The 6,638-nt window shown below is 41.3% G+C and overlaps 1 pseudogene; it reads left to right on the plus strand.

Annotated features, from left to right (window-relative positions):
* The first annotated feature begins 1,999 nt into the window (after positions 1–1,999).
* LOC143611590 (protein S40-5 pseudogene) lies at positions 2,000–2,663 on the plus strand (annotated as a pseudogene).
* Positions 2,664–6,638: the final 3,975 nt, after the last annotated feature.

Below are 6,638 nucleotides of genomic sequence, written 5' to 3' on the forward strand. Positions count from 1 at the left end.
CCCTCATTTCGGTATAATATAAGCTGTTAACGGAGTTATGCTCAAAATAACATGTTTTTTTTTTATTATAAGTTATACGGATGTTGCAATGTACCGGTAGCGCGACGAACTGAAATGATTCTAACCTCACAACATTGTTGCCGGTATCAGTATTTTCAAAACCATCTGTGTTTATTTTTTTTCTCGGACTGGCATCGGCACCGTGACACATCGAATCAATTGCGACCAAACAAAATCAATACCGGTATTGCTATTATCTAAACCGATACTGACTATAAATTTCGGAGTTGTGTGTAACTATTTTTATTTCTAAAATAAAGTGTTTTTTAGATATCGTAATTAAACTAGTGCCGATATTGAAACCGAAACCGTTTTTGACCCAAGCCAACGTTATCTTCGCAATGTGCGATTACCACCACCTTATTAAAAACATAAAATGATATAATATACTATGATTTTATACAAAAAAATATGTTACTATTTATGTAATAGCATTATATCACATCCAATTTTGCAATTATACATTTTTACATCCTTGTGATGTCATGTCAACATAATTTGACCCAATCAATTATATATATCTATATATCTATGTATATTTAGGGGTTTTTGAAGGATAAGTCTAATGTTGAAAATAAAAGGAGATTAAATACGATTAGGACCCTGATATAGGAAGGAGCATTGAGCTTTAGGATGATAAATGCATTTGATGGTGAATCATCTTGTCCATTACCATAACTACATTTCACTTATGGGCCCAACTGCCCATTCATACGCCCATCCACCAATTTTTTTTTTTCTATTTTAAATTTAAAAAAACAAACACACATATAAGATAGTCATAATAATAATTTCATACCAAGTAAATTAATTACAAACTGTGTGTAATGTAAATTCTAGTCTAGTTATTTATTTTCATCAATAAAATTAGCCTTTAAAACAATAATAGGTAAATTACAAATTCCGTCATAGGTGTTGGTGTCAACAGAATAGGCTCGGCACAACTTTATTTTTACAACTTACGTTAGACATGATCAATTGATCATAATAACAATGTTTGCAAAGACCAACGATGGTTACAAGGGTGGATAGAGTGGAGCTCTTTCATCCCGATCTTTGGCGAAATTAATGGACGGTACCAAACGGCCGGAATGGTGTTCTCTCCATCCCGTTGCTATCATCTCAAAATTCCTTTATCGCGTAACTAATTTCTTCTTTGTTTTTGGTCACTTGCGGCATAAACAACCCGATCTGGTTCAATAACTTCAATAATTTTGTTTTTAATACAACTTTATTCTATTAGGTGGTGCGGAATTTAAATGAGACTTGTTGAGACACTTTCATTGTTACATGTTTCGATAAAACTTATTAATAGTTGGTTTCATATGAATTGATTTTTGAATTTGGAGTTTCATTTGGTTTGAATTAGGTTTCTTATGTACGGTTTATATTTTTTCAATTTGATTTCGTTTTAATTGTGTGGTACTTCATAAATTATAGATGCATCTTCTCAAGCAGCTTAACATTTTATGTAATCTTAATAGTTACATCATACAAATTATAAATTACAATTGATTTGTTTATTAGGAGTTTAAGACCATGCGTAATTGGGCATTATATCGACAGATAGAGTCCCTTCACCATCTCCCGAGACATTACAGAAGCATGAACATTTATACAAGAACGCCCATATATGTCTTGAAGAGTGATTAGGATGTGACAAAGTAAATAAACAATGACATAACCAAAAATAAATAAAAAAACAAGCCACTCATTTTGATGGGTCTAAAGAATATATAAATAAATAAATGGTTTTTACTTTCACAATTCACGTCTTCAATTCTCACCACAATGCACTTGTAGTGTTAGACGGTCCCATGCACAATTATTTAAAATCAAATTCGATTCAAATTCACTCCAAACTCACTTCAAATGCACCCAAGCATTATAAATAAGACCCTATATGATCACCACACAGTTTCAATTCATTTCACTTGTTATGATCCATGGTGAAAGCTCGAACACTTACCATCAGCCGGAGCGAACGCTTCTTCGGCACCCGCCACGTGGAAGAAGGCGATGGTGGAGAGCTCAGAGAAGACGAGGTGTGGTCGATGGTTGATGACATGGTCAACGGGGGTAATGATTGGACCTCGCGCACTACCTTAGAAGGTAGCGCAAGGACTCGGTCCCGCCCTCATGCCAGAGTATTAACTTCGGCATCCACTGGGGGGCTATCAGTCGCGTTTGATGATCATCAGCCTTTAAAGACAATCGTAACATCGCACAGGATTGTTCACCAATCCCGATGTGACAATATGGCGTCCCCACATGGACGTCATGTTGCCACTTCTGCACCAGTCAACGTGCCAGACTGGTCAAAGATATACCGAGTTGACTCGGTTGAGTCCATGCATGACTCAGATGATGGGACTGACGATCATGAGTATGATATGGTCCCACCACATGAGTACTTAGCACGTAGCCATAGATCAGCTGCCAAGTCGGTTTTCGAGGGGGTTGGTCGGACGCTTAAAGGCCGAGACATGAGCCGAGTTCGTGACGCGGTTTGGAGCCAAACCGGATTCGACGGGTAGCCTGAACATATTTAAATGGAAACTTTTCTATATTTTTCATTATTAATTTAGATAAATATATATTTCGATTTTAATCTTTTAAATTGTTATAAATGATGATATCTTAGACATTTTCAATGGGAGATGAAATAAAACAAAATAAAATGTGAAATGGAGACAAAGTAAAAGGTCAGCATCAATATTTAATTAAAGTTTTTGTACTTGAATGAATTAAAAAGAAAGGTGAATAATTGAATACAATCCGTTCATCTTCACAAAAAAGGTTTTGAGAATCATGAAAGACACAAGGATATGGTGTTTAAAACTAATAAAAGTGAATCCCTTGATTGATGAAGTAAACGGTCATGAGTGTGCTGTCATTTGGTTGTAAAATCTTCCAAGAAAGGTAACAAGGATATGGTGTTTAAAGCTGATCCTTGAATATGTATTTTTATTTTTTTTATTGTTCTAACACCATGCACTCAAAATATTTTAAGTTGTAAAGGGTATATATTAATTTGATTGACTTCTTATATATGATAGATGCTAGCTTTTTCAAAATCCATCTATCTAGATCTTTTGGACACAATTATGGGCGAAAAACATGCACGTTGGCTAAATCCTAATCCTATAGTTTTAAAATTATGTTTAGGCCAGCTTGAAATCTAATCATACATAACAGGCCGTTAAGAACACGAACACGAGTAGTATGGCTTTTGAGTAACGCAAGTCAGATGATCTATGACCCTTATTAACCTTCTACGTACCATAAAAGAATATCTATTTGAAGCTGAGTTTTTATATTTCGTGTATTGAGTCACCGAAGATTATATGATATTGCTTCCCAAGCCGTTGCTTCGTGGAGTGTCTCACTTCCTATATCCACATTTAAAAAGAAAAACAATGCGCTTTCTCTTATATGGTTTGGTACCAATTGGTATGTCCCGACTTTCCATAGTTTATGTAGTAATATACACACGGATATGTATCAGATTTGAAGAGGTAGGTCCTAGCAGAGCCCAGTTGGACCCGCAAGACTCACCTTGAAGAGGGACGTCTGCGCAGAAACCAACTGGATCCGCAGGACCAACCATGCTCAGAGACGTGATGTCCTTACGCGCAGTACGCAAGCTGTTCCCGCAGGAAATGCCTCCCAATGGTGAAGGACTCCGCCTGTTCCCGCAGCCTCGGATACAAGCCATCAGGGAAGGCCACCCGCGCAGCAAGGCTACACGCACAAGGCACTTAGCTCTCAATCATTCAGTGTCACCTGAAGGAATGAGCAAAGCCGGGAAAAATCAAGTGGCGGGAGGAGGAATACTCCCGCCCAAATAAGCCAGTCCGTACGATACAGGAAGATCTTCTGTACCGTACCTGACGAGGTATGGGCAAAAGATCTGACTAAAGATACGACAGCTTATTGACAACAGTATGGCGAGCAGCATGCTCCTGTACTGTATGTCACTATTAGCCGCTGCCTACTCACCAACTCCTGTCATACCACGTGCATAGCCGGCAGTTGGTGGAAAAGGAATAGTATACAGTAGGCCTGGTCACTATCAGCCGCTGCCTACCCACCAACTACCAGCAGGGCACGTGCGTAGGCCACTGTTGGTGGAACAGGAATACTATTGCAGCCGGCCACACCTCCTTGGAAACCTACCTTCGGCTATAAATACCACAAATGGTATGACCATCTCATCTTATCTATTATCATCATATTATACCTGATATCTGCTCTAGCAATCTCTTAATATACATTTATATTTAAAGAGCAATATAGTCTGATTCTCACGCCGGAGGGTGGTCACAAGGAGGAACCCCCCCCCCTTCTCAGTGACAAGCTCACGGTGTCTGTTTTGCAGGTTATCAGAAGAACCATCTTCTCTGGGTCTAACCCCTCGTGGGAAACATCTATCTAACCCCCAGGTTACCCGTAATCTGCCCCGGGGTCCGGTTAGTGTTTCTTCATTGGCGCCATCCGTGCATAAAGCTAGAATTTTATTTTTCTCCAGTTTTTTCAAACTTCAAAGATGGTTAAAGAAATTCCGGTAACCACATCCCCAGCTACTGGGGGGAATACCGGCAACACAGTTTTTACAAACGCTACCCCGGTTACCCAATCCGGGGCAAGTGAAGTAAATTTTACAAACACTACCCCAGTTACCCAAGCTGGGGCAAGTGCAGTAAATAATCGCTCACTGAGATTCACCGATACCCAGTTTGAGAAACGAAGACTCCCCCGCCAAACTCTCGATGAAGTTAAGGCATGGGCAGAGGCGCGACAAAAGGAATTCCAAGCTGAGTTGGACGAACGCTTGCGTTCCGTCCAACAGGCCGACGAATTCGAATACTTGGACGATGACTCAGAGGAATCCGACTCTGACGCGAACCCTCGCCATAGGGCAAAAGGGAAGCGTAAGGAAACGGACTCCCAACCGAGAAGGCATTTTGGACAAGCCTTCAAACCAAAAAGCACAGGAGGAAGTCCACGAGACTTCTCCAAAGCATTCAGACCAAACGTTGCAAATGCGGGAACGTCCAAATTTGCAAGGGACATTGCGGAAGCAATCGCCCCAAAAAGTGCCAAACAGATGTCCAACATCGGCACTTATGATGGTATATCTGACCCCGATGATCATTTGAACAGATTCATAGCGGGGGCAACCGTCAGTAGTTGGACGGAACCTACGTGGTGTTACATGTTTCAAATGACGCTGGTCGGGGCTGCTAGAGCGTGGTTCGATCGTCTACCGGTCAACCACATCTACGACTGGGCTGACTTCCAACAGAAGTTTAGCCAACACTTCAGCCAGCAAAGAAAGTATACCGAGGAGCAATGGACAATCCTCAAGTGCATTCGAGAAAAAGAGGAATCTTTGCTGGACTTCATCACTCGCTTCAACTCGAAGAAGCTAAGTCTGGGTAACATTAGCGAAGATCTTGTTCGCGCTGCTTTTATTCAGGGCGCGAACGACCCAGAGCTCATCCGCACCTTAACGGGTAAAGATGGCATGCCATCCACATGGGATGCCATCATGACAGCTGCTAAACGCTTTGCGGAGACTGAGAAGCAACTGGGTAGAGATCTCCCACAGAGCACAAACCTCTACACCCAGAAGACAATGGAAGACAACGTCCTTACCGCCCGATTAAACAAAAAGCGAAAGCTAGGCATTTGGCAGTCAAGGATAAACTTTGACACCTCATCCGGCTTGCAACATCGGTTAGGCGGAAGGGATAACGTACGATCGACCCAGAACTCCAGATGGACACCGCTCACCAAAAGCGTCACCGAGATATTCGCCACCGAGGAGCTCCCATGGCCAAAGCCTCAAATAATCCGACATCGTCACAATGCTGATCGGAGTAAATACTGTGACTTTCACAGGACCAAAGGCCACAACACCGAAGAATGCATAGACGTAAAGGACATGGTCGAAGCATTCGTCAGAGATGGGACGCTCGCACACCTCGTGGCGCAATGAACGCTGAGCAGGCTGATGCGTGTAGAACCCCAGCTGGGAAAAACACGAATAAAATTCCAGCTTCGATATGGAGACTACATGCTGCGTAAAGAACGAGATCCCGAACCAGGTGCGTATCGGCTCGATGGCACTCCCATCCCAACAGCATGGAAGGGAGCTCATTTACACAGTTTGCATGTAAATCAATTCCAAATTTGTAAAGAAAAGGCCAAGAGCCACTTCTAATGGAAATGATTCTCCTTAAAACATCGATGCTGATGATTTTACATTTATACTTTATGAATTTATTCAACACTAATATGCCGGTTTTCACCACATAATTACGTGAAAAGACGTTGGCTGGGGAAGGCGGCAAAACCCGCATAAACCCAAAAAACAACAAACCTTCACGCAGGTCAGTTAAAGGGGAAAAGTTCAGATCCCATTAAATGAAAGTGCCGGTCTATCCGCATGAATCATGAGAGGAAACTGAACACTAACCTATCAACAACCGCGCGTCGAACGGTTAATTTATTCAACACTAATATGCCGGTTTTCACCGCATAATTACGTGAAAAGACGTTGGCTGGGGAAG

This window comes from Bidens hawaiensis, unplaced genomic scaffold, assembly GCF_021521415.1.
Source record: "Bidens hawaiensis isolate Kalapana, Puna unplaced genomic scaffold, B.hawaiensis_p1.1 tig00002236_1, whole genome shotgun sequence".
NCBI lineage: Eukaryota > Viridiplantae > Streptophyta > Magnoliopsida > Asterales > Asteraceae > Bidens > Bidens hawaiensis.